Source organism: Oncorhynchus mykiss, chromosome 11 (assembly GCF_057628025.1).
Source record: "Oncorhynchus mykiss isolate SJ-2025 chromosome 11, ASM5762802v1, whole genome shotgun sequence".
Taxonomy (NCBI): domain Eukaryota; kingdom Metazoa; phylum Chordata; class Actinopteri; order Salmoniformes; family Salmonidae; genus Oncorhynchus; species Oncorhynchus mykiss.
The window spans coordinates 56678101-56694072 of NC_143032.1; the positions used below are offsets into that span (position 1 = coordinate 56678101).

A 15972-nucleotide genomic window follows, 5' to 3' on the forward strand; every position below is an offset into this window, starting at 1 on the left:
GCACTAAACAATTTAATGTCAGCACAAGGTATGTACAACATCTAGCATAACAATTAGCCTCAAAATTGCCTACTGGCATTGTTTTTAAATTGAGAGTATAGCTCAACAATATGTAAACAATGTGTGAGTTAAGATGTTCTCTGGTTCAGATGCACAATGTCAAGGGGTGCAATGCAAATGCCCATAAGGCTAATGCCCATAAGGCTAATGTCATCATACTGTAGGCCAGTGTTTCTCAACTCCGGTCCTTGAGTACCCCCAACAGTACACAGTTTTATTGTAGCCCCGGACAAGCACACCTGAATCAACTTATCAACTAATCAGGCTCTCAATCAGACGAATCAGGTATGTTTGTCTAGAACTGCAACAAAAATGTGTGCTATTGGGGGTACTCAAGGATGGGAGTTGGGAACCACTGCTGTAGGTCTATGACCATTGGCTTTGCATGCCATTATCAGCTGCAAAATGGGTTCACATGGCTGATGCTGTATCTTGAAAAAAAAGTGACAATCAAACAAAACTAATTGGACAGCTTACAACTGAACAAAAACGTAGGTAGTGCTCATTTGAGAATAGAGACAAATTCCCTTACCCTCTTTATTGCAGGATTGTGAGCTGTGGTTAATCAACATTGACACTAGTTCATCTTGAATAATATAGTTAAGTTAACAATTATAACTTATTTCTTTGTAAAAAAAAAAAGTGTACTTTTTACCCCTTTTGTGATATCCAAATTGGTAGTTAGTCTTGTCCCATCGTTGCAACTCCCGTACGGACTCGTGAGAGGTGAAGGTTGAAAGCATCCTCCGAAACACAACCCTGCCATGCTGCACATGTTCTTGACACACCGTTTGCTTAACCCAGAAGCCAGGCGCACCAATGTATCGGAGGAAACACCATACTGGCCTGACACAGGGAGTTGCTAACGTGTGATGGGACACCCTCCCTTAACCTGGATGACACTGGGCCAATTGTGCATGTGCGCCACCTCATGGGTCTCCTGGTCGCGGCTGGCTGCGACACAGCCTGGGATCAAACCTGGGTCTGTAGTGACGTCTCTAGCACTGCGATGCAGTGCCTTAGACCGCTACGTCACTCGGGAGGCTCCTTAAGTTAACAAATAAAACAAGTTTAATCACTTCACTTCGAAGAATCAACACTTTCATATCATGTCAAAGTGTACAAGTAAGCTAAATCATATTTAAAATGTTACACATCTTATTAACAAGTATGCTATTATTACTAAAGCATAATTTCAGGTGAACCAACCAAAAAAAAAGTAATTACCAGAGGTGGCCAACCTCACTCCACTGATCCCTGGCTGAGCAGACTTCTGTTCCAGCCTAGCAATAGGACACTTGATTATCAGCTAATTAGGTTTGATACATTCAATCAGGTGTGTTAGTTATGGGCTGGAACAATGCCTGCACACCCAGCAGGGTTGGCCAGCTCCAGTTGTAATTGGTTTATACATTGTTGACTTTGTTTACACAATTTGCTAACAATATAATCCATGGTATACTAGGATTTACCTTTATTCTCTTGGGACATTCATTGGGACCTCTTCAGTTGCAGACAGGGTTTCACGGGTCTCTATCTGACAACAGAAAACATTAAAGCAACAGGCTGCATTATACTCAAATTAGACAGCACTGAATATTATGTTTCTATATGTTTCTGTCCTCATAGTTTCTCGCTAGGGATTTTAACTGGAGAATATTTTCATAATGTCCTCCCACAAAACTACATGCCTTATCCAGAGTAGCCTACTATCCTTTATGACAGCTGGAACTACTAGCCTTCACCCTCTCTGTTAGTTTGCTAAATACCTAGCTACAAATACGTTTTGAGTTACAATAATAAATACATCAAGATAGGTAGCTAACTAGCTAATATTAAGTGTTGGGGAGATTTAATTAACTTGGATACTGTAGCTATATAGTATGTAAAGTTTGCTAGCTAGCAAACACATTACATTAGCAGATCATTTGAGTTAGCTTGCACACAAAGTACCTGTAGCTATCATTTTCAGAATAAATGTATTTACTTTAATAGGTTCTCCCAATGCCTCCGTTTTCGGGGTCCTTAGAAAAACAAAATAATGGGCAATCTTCCCGAAGTTTCCAGTGATAGCTGAACACAGCCAGACTATTGGAGGACTTCCAACAGACTGATTGGTCTTCCAACATGGCTCCTGTTGCGGTGGTTTGTGACGCACTTGCAAGCCCTCTATTGTGTGCAATTATAAACTGCTTAGTTCGAGCACTGAATGCTGATTGGTTGACAGCCGTGGTATGTCACACCGTATACAACTGGTATGACAAAACGTTTATTTTAACTGCTCTAATTATGTTGGTAACCAGTTGATTTATAATAACAATAAGGCACCTAGAGGGTTTGTGGTATATGGCCAATATACCACTGCTAAGGGCTGTATCCAGGCACTCCTTGTTGCGTCGCGCTTAAGAACAGCCCTTAGCTATGGTATATTAGCCATATACACCCCCTCGGGCCTTATTGCTTAAATATACTCTTCAGCTATGATGAATATCTCTCACCAGGAGTACAGTAATATATAACAATATCTTGCAGAACATCCATAGTCTGTCTTTTCTGTGATTCTGAATAGTGCTTGTGACATGAGCTGTCTTCTGTGTTGGCAGTGAGGCTAAGCAGCTACCACATCACACCACAGCATAAATAAAGTGTGGAACATGGTGGTGGGGTGAGGAATACTGTATGTAATATATTCATGTTTGTTAAGATCAGACTCAAGGTTAAAACAACAGCTATTTTTCTCCATGTCACTTCTCTTTGGCAGAGTGTGGAGAGTTGCAATGTGCCACACTTGACGCCTATGTTCACTAATGGAGGAAAAATAAAAGATGAATGATAAATAAGTAAATATTTTCACAACCTTTCACTGCCCAACCCCCTCGCTCTTCTCTCTTCCAGACAGAAATGCAAATAGCCCCATTGGGTTTCATCCCCCTTATGCTCTAACATGCATTGACAGAGTCTTTATATTCCCACTTCCCCCGAAAGAAAAATATAGGCAACACTTTCGTTTAATATGAAAAGATATTAATGTTTCAGTATGTATAGGTAGGGATCAAATCTGTGCTTTAGGATGTCATAGACAGCAGTTGAGTGGAATGCTAAATGCCATACATCCTCAAGGTTATCTCTGCAGACAGGGGCCTTTTGCAATCCGTCTCTGTTTTATTTTCTTCAATGCATGCATCAAGTCAGCCGAGATTGTTGTACAGAGAAGATGAAGGTGACTTTTAAAAGAAGCCAAATCCTCCCTCTCGACATGTATTCTGTCAGTGATTTTAAATTAGGTTCACACCTTGCTGTGACCACAATGAATGGTAGTAATTTGGAGGGTCCAGTTGTGCTCTCCCAAAGCAGTGTGTGGGGTTGGTTTTGCTTGGGGGTGAGATTAGGCAGAGGTACAGTAACCCAGGGGCTATCACAAAGCACTGACACATGAAAGTGCCATTTCCCCCAACGAGTGCCCACCGAATATTAAAATTAGGTCATCAGTATAGCACACGCCAATTTTTGCCCTCATAGATCACTGCTGCCCTTCCATCCAGGATCTCATTATGCCATAATTGGTCAATAAGCAGTTAACATACAGTAGACAACGTGTAATTTTAACATGGATGAAGAACATGTTTCCATGTTTTCAGTAGAATTTTGTTTGTGTTGGTTCGAAGGCAGTCAGGCCCCTATCAAACAGTCATTTTGTATTTGTATTTATTAAGGATCCACATTAGCTGCCAAGGCAGCAGCTACTCTTTCTGGGTTCCAGCAACATTAAGGCAGTTATATACAATTTAAAATATTACATGACATTAAATTTCATAACACTTTACCCAATACATTTAGTGTGTTCCCTCGGGCCACTACTCCACTATCACATATTTACAATACAACATTCATGTGTACGTGTGTCCCCGCTGTTCCATAAGGTGTATTTTTATCTGTTTTTTAAATCTGATTCTGCTGCTTGCATCAGTTACCTGATGTGGAATAGAGTTCCATGTAGTTATGGCTTTATTTTGTACTGTGAGACTCCCATAGTCTATTCTTGACTTGGAAATTGTAAAGAGGCCTTTGTTGGCATGTCTTGTGTGGCATGCATGGGTGTCCGAGCTGTGTGCTAGTACAGAAGTTTAAACAGACACCTTGGTGCATTCAGCATGTCACCACAACACAAGTAGTCAATATCTTCTCCACTTTGAGGCATGAGAGAGTTACATGCATATTATTAGTGGTGAAAAGTACGTAAAACTACTCTAAAGTACTACTTACAGGGCATTCTGAAAATATTTAGACCCCTTCAATTAACCACATTTTGTTATGTTACAGCCTTATTCTAAAATATATTACACTTTTTTTCCCTCATCAATCTACTACACACAGTACCCCATAATGACAAAGTGAAAACATGATGAACGGCGCAAAGGACAGAGAGATCCTTGGAGACAACCTGCTCCAAAGCGCTCAGGACCTCAGACTGGGGCGAAGGTTCACCTTCCAACAGGACAACGACCCTAAGCACACAGCCAAGACAATGCAAGAGTAGCTTCGTGACAAGTCTCTGAATGTCCTTCAGTGGCCCAGCCAGAGTCTGGACTTGAACCGGATCGAACATCTCTGGAGAGACCTGAAAATAGCTGCACAGCGACGCTCCCCATCCAACCTGAGAGAGCTTGAGAGGATCTGCAGAGAAGAATGGGAGAAACTCCCCAAATACAGGTGTGCCAAGCTTGTAGTGTCATACCCAAGAAGACTCGAGGCTGTAAACACTGCCAAAGGTGCTTCAACAAAGTATTGAGTAAAGGGTCTGAATACTTAGGTAAATGTAATATTTCAGTTTCTTGATACCTGATTTTGCTTTGTCATTATGGGGTATTGTGTGTAGATTGATGAGGGGGGTAAATTATTTAATACATTTTAGAATCAGGCTATAATGTAACAAAATGTGGAAAAGGTCAAGGGGTCTGAATACTGTAAGTCATTTTTTGGGATATCTGTACTTAATAGGCAAACTCACAAAACATAAAATGCTTTATTTGTAAATTATGTCAATGTTGAACTGTGCCCTTTACTATCTGTAAAAAGGATCGCCTAATAGAAGTATTTTGACATGAATTATATTTTAACTTTTGATACTTAAGTATATTTTTTGCAATTACATTTACTTTTGATACTTAAGTATATTAAAAACTAATACTTTAGGACTTTTACTCAAGTAGTATTTTACTGGGTGACATTCACTTTTACTTGAGTAATTTACTATTAATTCTATTAATGTATCTTTACTTTTACTCAAGTTTGACAATTCTGTACTTTTTCCACCACTGCATATTATTAATGTTAGCTTTCCGTGTACATTTAAGGGCCAGCCAGCTGACCTGTTCTGAGCCAATTGTAATTTTCTGAGGTCCCTCTTTGTGGCACCTGACCACACCAGTAGTCCAAGTGCGACAAAACTAGAGCCTGTAGCACCTGCCTTGTTGATAGTGTTTTTAAAAAGGCAGAGTATTACTTTATTATGGGAAAACTTCTCCCCATCTTAGCTACTGTTGTATCAACATGTTTTGATCATGACAGTTTACAATCCAGGGTTACTCCAAGCAATTTTGTCACCTCAACTTTCTAAATTTCCACATTATTTATTACATGATTTAGTGAGGTTTAGGGTTTAGTGAATGATTTGTCCCAAATACAATGCTTTAAGTTATTGAAATATTTAGGACTAACTTATTCCTTGCCACCCATTGTTAAACTAACTGTAGCTCTTTGTTAAGTGTTGCAGTGATTTCACTTGCTGTAGTAGCTGATGTGTATAGTGTTGAGTCATCCGCATACAGTACATAGACACACTGGCTTTACTCAAGGTCAGTGGTATGTCATTAGTGGCCTAGACAGCTGCCCTGGGGAATTCCTGATTCTACCTGGATTATGTTGGGGAAGCTTCCATTAAAGAACACCCTCTTTGTTCTGTTAGATAGGTTACTCTTTATCCACAATATAGCAGAGGGTGTAAAGCCATAACACATATGTTTTTCCAGCAGCAGACTATGATCGATAATGTCAATGTAGGAAGTCTAACAAAACAGCTCCCACAATATTTGTATCATAAATTTCACTCAGCCAATCATCATTTGTGTATATGTGGTGCTTGTTGAATGTCCTTCCTTATAAGCATGCTGATAGTCTGCTGTCAATTTGTTTAGAATAAAATAGCATTGTGTCTGTCAAATGTTTTTTTTTCTCCAAAGGTTTACTAAGGGTTGGTAAGTGGCTGATTGGTCGGCTATTTGAGCCAGTAAAGGGGGCTTTACTATTCTTGGGTAGCGGAATTACTTTTGCTTCCCTCCAGTCCTGAGGGCACACACTTTCTAGTAGGCAAATACAGTAGATGTGGCAATATCGTCCGCTCAGTAATTTTCCATCCAAGTTGTCAGACCCCGGTGGCTTGTCATTGTTGATAGGCAACAATACTTTTTCCAGTTCTTCCACACTCACTTTACGGAATTCAATATAGCAATGCTTGTCTTTCATAATTTGATCAGTTATACTTGAATGTGTAGTGTCAGTGTTTGTTGCTGGCATGTACAAATTTGCTAATCTTACCAATGAAAGAATAATTAAAGTAATGGGCAACATCAGTGGGTTTTGTGTTGAATGAGCCATCTGATTCAATCAATAATGTAGTTCAGTTTGCCTTTTTGCACAAAATGTCATTTTAGGTGCTCCAAAGCGGTTTACTATCATTCTTTATGTCTTTGTTTCATACTATAGTTTCTTCTTCTTTTAATTAAGTTTAGTCACATGATTTCTCAATTTGCAGTACGTTTGCCAGTTGGTTGTGCAGCCAGACTTACAGTTCAAGTCGGAAGTTTACATACACTTAGGTTGGAATCATTAAAACTTGTTTTTCAACCACTCCACAAATTTCTTGTTAACAAACTATAGTTTTGGCAAGTCGGTTAGAACATCTACTGTATGCATGACACAACTAATTTTTCCAACAATTGTTTACGGACAGATTATTTCACTTATAATTCACTGTATCATCATTCCAGTGGGTCAGAAGTTTACATACACTAAGTTGACTGTGCCTTTAAACAGTTTGGAAAATTCCAGAAAATTATGTCATGGCTTTAGAAGCTTCTGATAGGCTAATTGACATCATTTGAGTCAATTGCCATTCCTTTTGCTCATCCCTCTCAACCATACAATTGTACAATTCCTCATCAATCCACTGGGATTTAACTTTTTTACAATCATTTTCTTAACAGGTGCATGCTTACTAGTAATTGGATTAAGCAATTTCATAAATGTGTCAAGTTCAGCCATTTAGAAATCTGACACCTTGGCTGGATTAACAACAAGTTAAACTCTATTTTGATGTATTGCACTTGTGATTTCATGAAAGTTTAATATTTATAGTAGTTTAATTTGAACTTGGCGCTCTGCCATTTCACCGGATGTTGGCCATTTCACCGGATGTTGGCCATAGGTGGGATGCTACCATCCCACCTATCCCAAAGACGTTTTAAGCAAGTCAATATTTAAATCACCCCCAAAAATATACCTCTCTGTTAATAACACATACATTATCAAGCATTTCTCACATGTTTCCAGATACTGACTGTTATCACTTGGTGGTCTATAGCAGCTTCCCACCAGAATTGGTTTTAGGTGAGGTAGATGAATCTGTTCCAATATTACTTCAACAGTATTTAACATGAGATCCGCTATAAGCTTCACAGGAATGTGGTTCTGAATATAAACGGCAACACCTCCACCTTTGGCATTTCTGTATTTTCTGTAGATGTTATAGCCATGTATTGCTACCACTCTTTCATCAAAGGTGTTATCTCAGTGAGTTTCAGAGATTGTCAGAATATGAATGTCATCTGTTACTAGCAAATTATTGATTTCATTATCCTTGTTTCTTAAACTACATATGTTAACGTGGGCTATTCTTAGCACTTTTCTGGGACGCTTGATTGTTTTCATTGCTTTACTGGGAATCGTAGCAGAAGTAGACATGCTCATGTTATTTATGTTAGTGTAGGGTGTGCTGCACACATTGGACTTCCAACTAGGGCACACCGCCTCACAGCTAACAGCAAAACTATGGGTTCATAGGCACATGATTACTGCAAACAATAGCTGTATGATCAGCAGAGGCATTCAGGTCAGTTATTTATACATCAATTAGGTTATTTATATTGTGTCTTCCAACGCCTGTGGAATAATGTACATTTGCTGAAGCATTATGACAACTCAGCGACACAATGGTAGGGATTAACTGAGCTGGGCTTGGGTCATTGATAAGTCATTTTCTCAACTCAGCCTTATATTGCTGTGAAAGGATCCATGAACCCAAATGTTTTGGGTGGATCCCATCCTCCATATAAAATGTTCTTTGTTTCCAGAAGGTATCAAAATTGTCAATAAATGTTACATCCACAGAGCTGCAAGTTATGTAGGGCTAAAAGTCTGCTGAAACATTCAATGCCACGATTTAGGGAGGGCACAGGACCAGATATTATGGGGCATTTGTTGGTGTCAAGCAGAGACGGAATCAGTTCGTTCAAATTCATCTTCAGCTGTTCTGAGCTGCCCTTCATAATTTCATTGAATCCCACATGAACTATGATAGACTCAATTTCCTGATGCAGGTTTAAAATGTTGGGGAACAGCTTATTTGTGTCCTATGCAGCACAATGTTTGGCTCCAGGGAATGAAGCATTTCTCACCATTGAACTGCCCAATACCATGGCCAGAGAAACTGGTGCTTAGTATAAGTAGTGATATACAGTGCCGTCATAAACTATTCACACCCCTTGACTTTTTCCATATTTTGTTTGTGTTACAGCCTGGATTTAACATGGATTAAACTGAGATTTTTTGTCACTGTCCTACACACAATATGCCATAATGTCAAAGTAGAATTATGTAAAAAAATAATAATTAAAAAAAAAAAAAAATGTATTACAAATGACTTACAAATGAAAAGCTGAAATCTATTTAGTGAATATGTATCCAACCCGTTTGTTATGGAAAGCCTAAATAAGTTCAATAGTAAAAACTCTACTAAGCTAACATAGAAATGTTTTAAGATGGTCATACCCCGGCTTATTAAGCTATTTGATTTGGAATTTTAGGACCAATTTAGGTATCCACATAATTGTATTTTTAAATACTTTGATAAAATATTGAATTTGGCCTTTACTACTATAGCCCATAGAAACACATTAACTAACACATTCATAAATGGCAAAAAAAGACAGTAAAAAAAAATACATGATAAGGAATAAGGTTTTGAAGTGTCTGTCCTATATCTAGCAGATATAAGAAAGCTCAGGAAATAAATATATACATATATATATTTTTACACATATTTAATCACTTACTTTTGTTGGCTTAAAACTACCTCCATACTTCCATTCATTTGAGTTACCTTCAGACAAGTCCCGTGATACTTGTGGGGTCATACAGTTTTTTTTTAGAAAACAGTTTGGATGCTTCAGACAGAAGTTGGCACATCAGCATTACCGACTTCAGACTTGTCCTGTGGGGCTTGTGGAGGTCGTAGAGAAAAACAGAGAACACCAATCCATAGAGTGGTCATATTAGTCCAAACCGTTTGGACACAACCGATGTTTTCGTGAGAAGACCGATTTTCGGGATGTCTCATGGTCTGACAACCTTCCAGTCCATGCAAAGAAATTATATCTCTAGCTTAGACTGACAGATTTTGATGGTTTTTTAAAAATTATGTTACTTAGATTGACATGCTTCAATAGACTCTGAAGGATTAATAGCTCTGAACATAGTTACCTGCATTTGATTGGTTCTCTTTGATTTTAAAACTTCACAATTGCCTTCAGATGAGCATGAGGTATCAAAATTCTCTATAACAAACCAAAGCAGGGCTCTGCGCCCCCAGCTGTAATAAATGGGGGAAATGGTTGTCACAGCCCATGTTTCTCTCTTCTTTAACGCAGTTACATGACTGTAGTAGGACATTTATGGACTACTTGATCCAGTGGTGGTGGATTAAAACAAAATCAAGCCAAACTGGTTTAAAGAGTCTCAGCATACTGTGTAACAAAAAACATATTATGAACACTGAAGCATTGTTTTATTTTATTTTCCTTTTTTGATTCAATCTATTCTCCTCAATTTTTTTGTTGAGTACCTTCTTCCTGCTTGTGAAAATGGGGTTTGTATTGATGAGCTGGGCCCAATATTGATTTCCCATCATTCCAAGTGTGGACATTTTCTGGTCTATTATACTACAGTCGCAGCATATTCCCCTAGCAGCTGTAAAGTGGATATATGGACAACCTGACCTTGGCAATACGGAGATAATGAAATATCCTTAATGACCCTCCCTGAAAGATTTTACAGGCCCGACTATAGACTGCCAACCCATGTACAATAATAGTTAGTGGAGGGGGATTTTAAAGGCCTACCTAAATCTATAGCTTCCAGTACATATTGGTGAAACGGTTAACTCTTCTGTTCCGTAAAAGTACTGCAACCATTAAGGGCACATGAGTACATAATAGGCCCAAAAACATGAAACACAACCGGTGAGTGAAGTTTATTTTGAAGGGTACTGTTAGATATGGAATATGCGGGGAGAGTATTGTACGAGTTATCTCTTTGGCTTGCACTGGTTAGCAGCGGTAATCTCGATAACTTTTGTTTGGAGGCGCTTTCCTGTCACTTTCATTAAATGGATAACTAATAATAATTATTTTTTTCCAAGAGGGAAATGTGAATACTGATGGTAATGACCTAATCCACCAATCTTTAAAAAAATATATATATACCTTATACTAGTTTCGGCTTAGACTTCAGATGAGCGTATGCAGGTGAATACTGTAGATCATTATTCACTCTACTATCTGACAGGCATTTCAGCGATAGGTACAGTAGCGAAATACGATAATAACAGATTTTGAACATGAAAAGAGCGTCTGTGTTGTATGATTGCCATCCAGAGGCAATCATACAAATACTGTAAATCACTTCTAACATTGTTGCCATAGGATAATATAAGCCTAACTATCATCATTGTGGACAGCCATCACACTTAATAGGTGTTTGTGAAAGGGCTATTGTAAATATTCCTAATGTGAAGCAAGAGTTGTTTTACAGATTTGTAAAATAACAGTTACACTTGTACTTATTGTGTGGGAAGTCCTTTGAGTGTAGGTTTCTGATTTAAATAAGGTCCTGGCCATCAGTCTGTGTGGCTTTTCTGGGCCTAAATTGAGGAGGGATGGTTGCAGAGGCAGCTGGCTGAGCATGTCTGGTTCAGACACGGCTGGTACATAATGACTATAATCACAGCAGATAAGCAACTGGTGCATGGGAAAGGGGGAGGGACTGAGGGGGTGAGGGAGATAGAAAGAGTAATTTAATCTTTTGGACCCACATTTGTATGAAAGCTGTGGGATTTGTGGGAGATGCCTTTCAGTGAATGACATTTAGATTACAGAGGCACCCCTGCTGACACCACGGTCAATACCACCCTCTCCACAACAGAGGTCCTAAGACTAAGCAACACCATTCTCAGAATAAAGCAAACATATTTTACAAGCAATCATTTTTTAAGCCTATAATCATTTAAATATGGACATGCTCAGGACTTAGAATGAGTCAGATGAACATTCATTTCAGTGGAATCTATGATTGCTTTGTTATTTATGTCCAATCTAGTGCACTCACTTTCACGGTAGTTTAGCAAAACATGGTGTATTTGATCATTTAAAACATGAATTGGTCATGTACTGTACTGTACTGTACAATTGTGTATTGCTTCAGGGTGGGTTTATGGGATATTTGAACAACACTTGCGTTAGGTAGAGAATGCCATCTTCTTCGTCATCATCGTAATAATTATCATCATCCTCCTCATCATCATTATCATCTTATTTGTTGTTATCATCATATTGCATCTCACGAGTAGTAGTAAATCCACATATTTGGTGACCTGTACATTGTTAAGTTTGGCCCCTGATCTACGTATGTGGACACTAAAACAACAAAATAACTACCCTCCTCAGTGTAAGACACAATAACGTAGTGCTTTGCTCCTTCCCTGTTTCCTAATATTAAAGAGATCACATATTTCCCTGCTGACATACTTCAAATGTATCTCAGATTAATGATATATCACAGTAAGGGATCTACAAAAACCGTTAGAAAGCCTGACACCTTGATGTCAGATTTTTTTAAATCTGCAAGTAATCTTGTTGATTTATGAAAGTGTGTCCAGGTTCATCGAGAGTGATTTCAGATTTATCACATCCTGGTTAGAATTATTAATGATTTTCAATTTGTAAATCTGATGCTGCCATGTTCTGAAGTGCTCCGCAGAATCACCAAAGGCTGATATCGGGGTCTAAAGCTTGTTCCTGGAACCATGATTACTTTATCAAAATATCACTACCTATGAGTTACATTTCACTTATTTTCCTCTCTTGCAGTCTCTCCACTCCCCTTCATTTGTTTCTCCTCACGTACAAGTGCTAAACACATTTTTCAGAAGTTCCTCAAAACAACACAGCCACAACTTACTGTATTTCATTGCCCAGCTAATATTTTAAGGTAAATAAAACATGATTTTTATATTACTGTTGACTAAATAAAGTTATTTGACCTTCATTGCCTCAAAAAGTTTTCATATGAGCCTCCCGGGTGGCGCAGTGGTTAAGAGTGCCAGCTGTGCCACCAGAGACCCTGGGTTCACGCCAAGGCTCTGTCGTAACCGGCCGCGACTGGGAGGTCTGCGGGATGACACAGACACACAATTGGCCTAGCGTCGTCTGGGTTTGGCTGGTAGGGATATCGCGCACCAGCGACTCCTGTGTCGGGCCGGGTTCAGTGCAAGGTTGCCAGGTACAAGGTGTTTCCTCCGACACATTGGTGCGGCTGGCTGGGTTGGATGCGCGCTGTGTTAAGAAGCAGTGCGGCTTGGTTGGGTTGTATATCGGAGGACGCATGACTTTCAACCTTTGTCTCTCCCGAGCCTGTACGAGACAAGATAGTAGCTATTAACAATTGGATACCACGAAATTGGGGAGGAAAAGGGGTAAAAATAAACAATGTAGAAAGTTTTCATACCACCAATTTTCAGTGGGGTAGCTTGCATAAAAGTTAGACAATTATGAATTATGAGTTATGCCTTACAATTTACATTTAAGATAAACAAACAAGCCAAGTTAACACATGCACTTTTCCAAACCTTGAAGTGATATTGCGCAACCTAACAATGCTGATTAGCAGAAAAACTAGACCATCACTTTTGAGATGGTGGACAATGTCTTACTGTTGAGGTTTACTAGATTTTGATGGCTATGACATGTCAACACATTCACAGATCCCCTTCACTCTCTCACTCTCATGGCAGCAACTCAGAGCTGTACTCACTCGTTATGAAGGCTATGTGGGCATTCTGATTGCAATATTCCCATGACAGACATGAATAAGGATGGCAATTTGCGAGTTGGCAGTATTACCCAACAAACATGTATTGTTTGGACACCTCTGTTTAAATGTGCTGTTTCAAAAGAGTAATTTGTAACTAACGAAGGCCAAGTTTGCTCTTACCTGTCGAAATGTACATATAAAATCTATTTTGGTTTGCTTTATTCCAAAGTAATAATTGCTGCATGTTATTTATATACTGGCATACCTATCAGGCTGCGATCAGATACTATAACCTTGAAGTAAATAGTGAATCTTATGTGAGAATAACCCCCTACATAAATGGTGCCCCATGTGAGGAGAATCCACTACTTCACTGTCTAATCTGTTACAGCAACAATTGTACTCTCTGTTTAATTGGTTGACTTTTCCGTGTTCCTCTCTTGCAGTAATTTGCCAGTTGGTAAATCAGTGTGATACAGTGTTTATTGCTTTTTGGTAAAGAGCTCAGGGGAGTTTGTGTGTCCTAGTGGGGGTAATTAAGAGACATGAAGGAGTGGCAGGAAACAACGGTGGGAGTTCACACTAAATGATGGCCTATCTCCATCTCTAAGTGATAACCCCATCCAAGATGCAACATTTATTTCTGTATAAGATACTTTTGCTGGAAACAGTCACAGAGATGCCCTTGCCTTTAGCATAAAGTGTCAACTGATCAGAGGACCAATTTGTGCTTAAAAGTTTAACAGTTAAGAAAATATTTACTAAATAAACTAAAGTAAAACATAAAATGAAAAGTAACACAATAAAATAACAGTAATGAGGCTGTATACAAGGGGTAATGGTACCGAGTCAGTGTGCGGGGGGGTACATTAAACAATGCACTCCAATAACCTGTAGAAATAGTGTGCATCTTTCAGCTGCAATGCATTAAATGTGACATTATTCTTGAAAGAGCCCACCATATTTAAATTGTGAATGTTTTCTCAGGTTGGATGGATAGCTCTAGTGTCGCTTTATCCTTGTACCAACTCCCTCTGTGGTGGGGATGGAGAACGGCTCATATTCCCCACCCTCTCATCCCATTTCCATTCATTGTGCTTGCCTGGGGACATAAGGCCATTAACCCTCCAGAGCAGTTGCCTCTTTTCCATTAATGAGGGTCTGGTGCTACGACAAATGCTGTCATCCATATTGCTCAGCTTCTATATGTTAGATTTGAAGAGATATTATGGGGTCTTTGATCATTACCTTTATTGAGACAAGTATTTTTAGCTAATCCACTGAAAATCCGCAAACATTCCTTTGTGTGTGTTTTTTTACAGCCCGTTGCACACTAAATACAGCAAACCCGAACAATGCCATTCTGAAACATCATCCTGACTCACTCCCATTCAGACATGCAGGTTATTTTCTCATAAGGAATCAATAGGAGGATGGAGAGTGAACAGGGATGTGTAGATGTGTAAAGCAGATGCTCTGAGAGGACACAGAGACAGGCTGATTTCTCTAGGGGGAGCGAGAGGAAAAAGGGAAAATGTGTTCCATACCTCTAGCTAGACACAATTGGAAATGGAGTTTGAATGCAAAACCCTCCATTGCCCCAACTCCTCTCTGAGCTGGGAATTCTCATTGGACGAAAACCTGTTTGTGCTAATTTGGTTTGATGTGCCTCAGTCTGTATGCCTACCTCTCAATGTGGTCATGTCTCCCAGAGGGACTGCAAAGGTGAAGGGTGACAGTACTTCTAGTAGGATTGTACATTTAATTCATAGCTTTAGGGGAACTTAATGAGAGAACCGTAATGGAGGAATTTGGGGTTGAAAAAGTCAAGCAAAGGATCACTTCCAACCAGCCCCTACTGCCATGACATACTGTGACAAACGGAGCTGTAAACAAACAGGCTGCCACCCTCTACAGACTTGACTACAGTAGTCTGACAACCAAACAAATTAAGGATGGCTTATGATGAAGTATTGTGGTCTAAGAGGGTAGACTGCAAGTGCCAGGACTTCATTTGTGTCAGACTAGCAATGATGGTAAGTAATTCCTGTGGTGGGCTGGACACTGTGCCAGGTTTTGATATCCATGCCATGAATACACGAGACAAAGATTCTGGACAGGCCATGACGTCATTTCTAGTTGCATCACTTCCTGCATGTATTCTCCTCATCTCCTCACATGTGGATAAGACCAATTTTTGCACAAAACAAGCAATATCTTTTGAACCACGGCTTAAAACCTCAAAGTGCAAATTCATGTGATTCTCCATGTAGTAACAGAGTCTCGGAGGTCTATAAAGCTTTGGGCCAGAGTATTTTATCCATCCTGTAAATAACCATTTTATTGAGAAGGTCAATGAGGAGATCTGGTTACCTATGCTGGATCGGAGGAAGAGGGAGACTTAATTGCTCCCAGTGAGTGCAGTCTGAGGACTTGATTAGACCTCCAACCACTTCTCATGTTCTTCATTTGTATGGCGACAACCTTCCT

At 39.3% G+C, this 15972-nt stretch overlaps 1 long non-coding RNA gene across 1 annotated transcript; it reads right to left on the reverse strand.

Moving 5' to 3' along the window:
- Positions 1-556: 556 nt before the first annotated feature.
- LOC110536633 (uncharacterized) lies at positions 557-2214 on the reverse strand. Its single transcript, XR_002475496.3, has 3 exons — positions 2048-2214; positions 1533-1597; positions 557-1107 (listed from the first exon to the last, which is right to left on the reverse strand). It is a non-coding gene; the product is annotated as an uncharacterized LOC110536633 (long non-coding RNA).
- Between the last annotated feature and the right edge of the window lie 13758 nt (positions 2215-15972).